At 41.0% G+C, this 7,877-nt stretch overlaps 1 long non-coding RNA gene across 1 annotated transcript; it reads right to left on the reverse strand.

Annotated features, from left to right (window-relative positions):
* Positions 1 to 270: 270 nt before the first annotated feature.
* On the reverse strand, positions 271 to 3,286 carry LOC309531510. The gene is made up of 3 exons (XR_014219345.1): positions 3,182 to 3,286; positions 1,234 to 1,320; positions 271 to 370 (listed from the first exon to the last, which is right to left on the reverse strand). It is a non-coding gene; the product is annotated as an uncharacterized lncRNA (long non-coding RNA).
* Positions 3,287 to 7,877: the final 4,591 nt, after the last annotated feature.

Genomic DNA, 7,877 nt, shown 5'->3' on the forward strand with positions numbered 1-7,877 from the left:
CTTTCATCTTTGTTCAAAGTATGCATTAGCTTGACTTTTAAATTTGTAAGCTTCAGATCATGGTTTAGGTGCTAATCTAAATAATGGTTAGAGGAGAGCCTAGTGTGGATCTGGTATCTGAATTTAATGTAAGTATATACATGAAGATTGTTGTGTGGGAAAGGCAGGAAAGCTGTTATATTCTCTAACCTTTCCTTCTATTTTTGCATTTTTCTGCAATGTAACAGTTGTCACAAGACTTAAATACCTGTGTGATTTTGTTGTTGTTGCATAGATTATTTTTTCTTGGGTCCTGAATGATACAATCACATATTCTTGATTATAATGTTAAATGTTAAAATTCTAAGCCAGGTGGGATTCTTTTTCAAGTCTGAAAGAAATGAACGTATGTCATAATTCACACTGTTACTGTTTGCTTTTATTGGTTACAGAAAATCTGCACATTCGACATGTCGGTATATTGTTTTTGTGAATGTTTTAGATACCAAATGAGAGTTTAGTGCCATGTTACACACATTCTACAACATTTCTGTTTTTCTCGCATGTAAAATAAATGTACTATTAAACGGTGTGAGCATACTCGTGTAGCATAAGGCAGCAGTGTACAGGGCACTTAAATTCCTGTAACTGGCATCTCAGACAGTTTATAGTCTTTTTAGCCTCAGTAACTCTTGCAGTGGGACTCGGGTGGCGCTGTGGGTAAAACCTCAGTGCCTAGGGCTTGCTGACCGTATGGTCGGTGGTCTGAATCCCCGCGGCGGGGTGAGCTCCCGTCGTTCGGTCCCAGCTCCTGCCCACCTAGCAGTTCGAAAGCACTTTTAAGTGCAAGTAGATAAATAGGTACCGCTTTATAGCGGGAAGGTAAACGGCGTTTTCGTGTGCTACGCTGGTGCTGGCTCGCCAGAGCAGCTTCGTCACACTGGCCACGTGACCCAGAAGTGTCTCCGGACGGCGCCGGCTCACGGCCTCTAGAGCGAGATGAGCACGCAACCCTAGAGTCCGACACAACTGGCCCATACGGGCAGGGGTACCTTTACCTTTAACTCTTGCAGTGCCATCTTTCTCTTTCTCTATGGCCCATACGCTACTTCAGCACTGCATGAAATGATAACTTTCCCATCCATCCCCAGCTGCATTATGAAGCACAACTCATTGCATGACTAGGCACCATCATGTGGTGCGTTTCCCTGCGTCTGAGCAACATCACTGGCAACTGGAGGCAAGGTAACTTACCTGTGCAGAGCATCCTCTGAGGAAAGAAGGGGAGAGGAAGTGAATCTTGCCCCATGACTGAGGCAGTGCTGGGATCAGTTCCCACACCTTTTAATAACATTTAAAAGCAGAAATCGAGCAGGTGAAAACTTCTTAATATTATCTTCATGCCATCAAAAAGCATCACCTGTGTCATTTCTGTTGTCAGGCCCTGCTTGGGGAAAAGGTGGTGATCTTAGGTATATCTACTGCACAAAATACATGGAAATGCTAGCCCATCAGCCTGATGTAGTGCAATGCAACATGTGTCGGTCATAGTTCAGCGTGGGGGTCCAAACTAGACATGACCACAGTTATGTAAATCTTTATCCTGTGTTCATTAAAAAACAAACAAACAAAGGCAGAATACAAAGTGCTTAAGAAGAGGGATAGAGGGGAATGGTAGAGTAACTTCATCAGTCTTTCTCCTCAAAATTGACACCCCAGCTGCTGTTTTTTCACTGTAGATGAAAAGATGTCTTATTTTCATACAGATGGAAAAGCGTAAGAGTTAGTGTGTAACTTCAGTTTTAAAGGGTGTCAGGAGAATCACCGGTTACTGGTGTAGACCAAGCCAGACCATGAGTCCATCAGCTCTGCTCAGTGTTGTCACTGCCGGCACCTCTCCAGGGAGGGTTTCAGAAAGGGGTCCTTCCTAGGCCTCCCTGGAAGGATTGAATCTGGTCCCTTTTTGAATGCTGACTACATGCTCTACCACTGAGTCATGGTTTCCCCCCATAAACAGAAAGATACACATGACTGCATGCCACATATAGTTTAGGTCTGAGTTGCTCTCCAAAATATGCAGTGAAAATAAGTTCCTGCAGTACAATAGAAAGCTGGCAGTCCTACAGTTTCATCTAGAGGCATCTAGAGCACTATCGTCAATACTGTCGTCTGAATATTTTCACTTCTTTGAAAAAGAATCGTCTCATTGCTGTACAAAACTGTTCTGTACAATTCTTTTTAGAACCTGCTTATAGAGGCTCCACAGATGATTCAGATCCCTGATTACGTATAGCTTTATGTTGAGTGGGAAGCTTTCATATGTACCCTATTGCAGGCATGAGCCCTGTAAGACGTCGGAAGCAGCAGAGATGGGAAAGGGGCACTGCAGAGGTGGCAGGGCTAGCCAAGGTTGCTGCTCTCCCTCACATGATTTTAATCACATCAAGGAACTGAACACCCAAATAGGGCTTGTGGTGTTCATGTGTGTCCCACAGAGCTTTCCTTGAATGAAGTACACACACACACACACACACACACACACACACACACGTGTACATAGGATTAATAGCTGTAAACTGTGTTTATTTTTCTAAGAGATATTCTTTTAAAGTGATAACTGATTAACTAGTTCAAGAAATACAGATTTTTTTTAGTTTTAGTTTTGATATCCTTGTTAAAAGCTTTGTGATGGTTAGCACACTACATAAACAAAATACAAGCATTATCTTTTTTCCCCTCTCTACTCACAGTGGTACTGCATACTTGTGGTCTGACTTTTGCCCAATGCCTCCATGCAAAGCCACAGATTCAGACTGGGTGGCATAAACAAAAATAAGGGTTTTCTGTTTCTGTGTTGACTTGTTTTATAAACTGAGGGCATTACTTTTAAGTAGAGCTGTTGTGTGAGGTGTATGCCTTTCTGTAAGTAAATGTCCTCTGTAACCACTCAAGAATATAAAGTGCATCACATCAGCATGCAGAAAAAGTCATGTGAGTATTGAACTCGCCCATATTACTAGAGACGGGGAGACAGGCAAGGAAAAGAGTTCTCTTTCTTTCTTTCTTTCTTTCATTCTTTCATCACTAACTGGATTAGGCTCTCCACCTATAAACATGTTTTTGAAGGGTGAAAACATATTCTCTACCCTTCCTTAACTTGCATTTGCAAAAGACCACTCAATGTAAGAAGTCATATACTCACTCTGTTCCTTCTCCCCCCCCCCCCCAAGAGAGAGATGAATCTGGAAAATCCTATATATTGTCCCTCACTGGGATACTGAAAGGCTGTCTGATTGCATTCGCTCTCCTTCTCTTTCTAGCTGGAGGTGGGGTGGGGGGCAGGGGAGAGTGGATGGGTTGGGGGGTGGAGGACAGAATTTGAGTTCATTAAACCCTACTTCATTCACCCACCTAAGTAAATACAGAAAGGATTGCTGGCTGCGCTTTTTTTTTTTTAGCCTCTCTGTCTCTTTCTCTCTATCACGGAGAGCTAGGTGGGGAGGGTGGGGGGGGGAGCAAGCCATCACAGACACCATGGCACCACTATGTCCATGACCTGTCTACCAGGTACAATTCCATTATGAAAAGTGTGTCTGCCAATTCTTAGTTAGGTACCTAATAATTTATTCTATGTTGTGGGGGGGCGGGCGGGACTGTTCTTAGCACACATTGTGAATAAGTAGTTTCTAGTGCCAAGAGATGCCCCGGTGCTGCAATTCTACATCCAGTGATGGTGGCTGTTGCTGGCATAGCACTGCCAGTCTGTAAGGTCAGTGGTAAAGTATCTGCTTCACCTGCAAATCCCTGGCATCTCAAATTGGGCAGGGGAAAAGCTTGTCTGAAATCCTGGAGAGTTTCTGCCCGTCAGTGTAGACAGTACTGATCTAGATCTTACTCCATATAAGGCAGCTTCTGCTGGTTCTGTGCTTATCTGCTTCTGTGTGAACTCTTTGGGTTTGTTTTTGATGCTTGCAGAGTACCATATTGTTCATTACTGATGTCTAAATTTCTGTTTTATCGTGTGTGTGTTTTTAGCCTGCCCTTCCTCATATGGTTTCCCCTGATAACAAACCTATGGGGTCAGTTAGACTGACAGATTAGGACCAGACCAAGTGGAGCTTCGTATTTGGGGGTGGGATGGATTTGGGCATTGCTGCCATTTCTTCTCTCTCTCTCTCTGTATGTTTGCTATTGCAGTGTCTCATTTGGTCTGAGCACATTCCAACCGGTATTTCAGGACTTTTTCACCCCAGTGGGAGAGATTTTAAGCATGTGCTCAGCCATCCCAGTAAAATCAAGGAGACATCAATATACTGAACTTGGGTTGGATTGTGCCAAGTATGTTTTGGCAAGATCCCCTTTTGTTGCACTATTTGTTGTATTGGTTCTATTCAGTGTAATTTACTGTGGTTTGGATTCTGGAAGTTTGTCTGTGAGGTACAGGTGTGAGGTGACCCTGTGTTTTCGCAGGTCTTTCAGTTTTGGTGAGTTTTATGAGAATGAGTTCCCCACTGCTCCTAAAGAAATAATTATTTCTCCTTTTGAAGCATACAATTTTAATTGCATTACAAATGAAAAACAAGTTGTTATCCTTTCAGACTATTAAAAGCTGTTTTATAACAAACTGCAAAAGTCCCAAGAATCAACTAGAGAAGGGGGGAAAACAAGTCAAAGTCAAAGTGAATGTTTTATTTTTTGTGTACGTCATTTTAAAAGATCATTGATAGAATGATAATTTCATTCCTCTAAGCATTGCAAAATCTGTACTTGCTGTAGTTTGACTTTAAAATCCATTTCAGAGCTGGACAAATTTCAGACTGCTGTAGGCAGAATGACATTCAGCCCTATAATTTATTCTTCATTACTACAGCGACCAGGCAGAAGGGCATCCCAGTACAGTAAGATATTCTGGAAGCTAAAATGTATTAGTGATAACATTCAATAAGAGGAGGAGAAGAATATAAAAGGGTTGGGCAAACTTCAGTCTTGATAGATCTACCAACGAGAGTCAGGTGCAAAAGGTATACAGTTAGAATTAAAAAACAAGAGTGCCTCTGATCATGTTCTGTTTTCAGTAGGGGGCCTAAACTGAGCTCACAGTTCTTTCACACAAAAGTCAGTTCCTGAAAAGTCAATTCATTTCAACAATCTGATTTAGGTGGGAAAAGTCATATTGTTGTTGTTTTGGTTGAACAGCTGGAAGCCAGAGAACCTTGTCAATCTGCTACAAATCAACCAGAGACCAGTAAATTCTGATCTACCTTCTGTCCATTCCTGTTATAGGGAATCTTGGAAACTGAAAACTATCATTTCTGTTGATAAGCAAAATTCTGACTTCTTAGGATAGACAGTTTGAGAGGAAAGGCAGCAACTATAATTGAGCTGTCTTTGCCACATATTTGATCATCTTTCTGATTCATAGTATTATATTCTCCTTTTCTTCACCCACAGCAAAACAAACTTAACTTGATTCATACCCTTAAAGGGGGGGGGGAAACCATCCCCAAACCTGAATTACTCACGTGGTTATGATTAAGTTATTGGCACAGAACCTTGCCCCCTTCAGCTCCTCCTCCTTATACCCTGATGACTCCTCTGTCTCAGTCATTGAATATTTACACAACTTCATTTCAGAACTCTCATTGAGTAGCTTTTTAAAATGGAGGATTAAAAAACAACAGTGTTTCCAAGGAGTTATGATACTTAAGCCTACAGACGTTAAAAAGTGTTAAACACGCAGTATAATGATACAAAGAAAAAAATTATTTCAGTGAGATGAAAGAAGGATTCTTTGTATTTCTCAAGTAATGCAATTCTTCAGTGAATAATCTGCCAATGGTTCTTTCATAATGAAAATCCGTGTGTGTGTGTAAAAACATTTTGTGGAGGAAGAAAAACTTTACATCCCATAATGGAAATTTCAAGGTTCCTAACAACATGCATGAAAATAGAAATCTCAGTAAAATAGCATAAAAAACAATAAACAAGAATCTATTGGTTACAGTAAGTAAATCACATAGATAAAAAGGATGCAAGTCAGCTGTGGACTTGCTTGCGCAAATCAGGGTGGGTGGGGAAGAGAAAACAAATTCAATTCTTACTGCTTTCATTGGGTTTCCTGTGGGTGGTGGTGTTATTGGTTTGGTTTGTTCTTGTTTTTATTATGTATTTTGTGTTTTTATCTTGTATTTTTATGCTGCAAACTGCCCTGAGATCTACAGCTGAAGGGTGGAATACAAATATTAAAAATGAAAGATCATAAAAAAATATTTGAAGTGTTAAAATTTTGTTTTAAAGTTTTGAAAGTTGTATTTTGTTTGTATTATCCTTTCTGAGCCACTTTGGGGGGGGCCTCCTCTGGCTGAAAGGCAGCATAAAAATAAACTTAAATGTATATACAGTCAAACCTTTGGCTGCGAACGTGATCCGTGCGGGAGACACGTCCACAAACCGCAGCGTTCGTAGCCTGAATCGCCACTTCTGCGCATGCGTGTGATGTCATTTTGTGGTTATGCGCATGCGTGAGCGCTGAAACCCAGAAGTAACCTGTTCCGGCACTTCCAGGTTCGGCACGGTCCACAACCCGAAAACGCGCAACCTGCAGCGTTCATAGCCTGTAACATAATATGAAAGACTAGATAACTCTATAACTACAGCTGCCTGACATGTTGTTCAAAAGCTGTCTATTACTATTGGAAATCCTACTTGGCTTTTGGAAAAGTTCACTGTGTCTGTTGTCAGCATTGTCTTTTTAAGGTGCATTTTCACAGAAACCTGTTTGGTTTTAGGATGAATGTTGAGATTCTTTGCTTGGTGCAGCCCAGCTGGTGCTGCCCTGTGATGGGGGCTTCTTCATAGCAGTGCCCGGCTTATGGAGTCCACTCCTCTCTGGTGAACTGTATCTGTCCCCCTTATTATTAACATTGAGGCAAAAGCTTAAAACGTTCCTGTTTACCCAAGCATTGTCAAAAGACATTGCTTCTAGCAACTTTGGAATTTTTAGCTGTGTAGATACTTGGTTTGTCTGAAACATTTTCCAAATTTTTGGATTGTTTTTATTGCCTTTTCCCCTGATGCCTGTGGGTCATTTGGGAGGAAGGATAATAATAATCATCATCATCATCATCATTATCATCATCATCTGTTCCCGGTGCTAAATGTGGTGTTCTTGTATTTTTTGTAAACATGCAGTAAATAAATATATGATGATACAGATATACATAGCCCCTACTATAGTCACCCTAATAATGAATCTTAAATAACTTAGTGCTACATTAAGAATATATCAGTTTATCATTTTAGATTTCTGACCTTTTAAATCCAATTCGGTTCATGTGAGGAGTTATAGGTATGTAATACCTATTGATTTGCCGAATGCAGGTTACTACAATTTGGATCGCCTTTTTCTTTTTTTTAAAGTAAAGCCATAGTATTCACAGTAAAGCCACAATGGACAAGCCCTCCCAGAGGGGTCCCATCAGCCACACAACCTGAAATTTACTGGATGCAAGATGCAGAAAATAGAGGAGGTAGCTTCCCTTTGCAGTTCCTTTACAAAGATATGAAGGAAGAAGAGACTGCGGGAAGAAGTAAAGAGGGCACTTGCTTTTTCTTCTCCTACCCTCCTCACATTGCAGGTGTTGGGTTCTCCAAAGATGAAAGACAGGTACCAGGTTGTTGTTTTTTAATGGTTCCTAATTGGGTAGGGCTAAGAATTCATAATCACTACAAGAAACAGGAATGTGATACATATTAACAAACATCTCTCTCAGTACTTTTAAGAACAAGGAAGGAGCCAAACACCTGTAAGGAGTGAGGGAAGCAAAACCCCTTGGGGTTGCATGCAGGCATTTTGTATACAAATTTAGGCAAATATAAACTTCTCTTCTATCTTCCAT

The sequence above is a fragment of the Podarcis vaucheri genome (genome assembly GCF_965113315.1).
Source record: "Podarcis vaucheri genome assembly, chromosome: 4".
NCBI lineage: Eukaryota > Metazoa > Chordata > Lepidosauria > Squamata > Lacertidae > Podarcis > Podarcis vaucheri.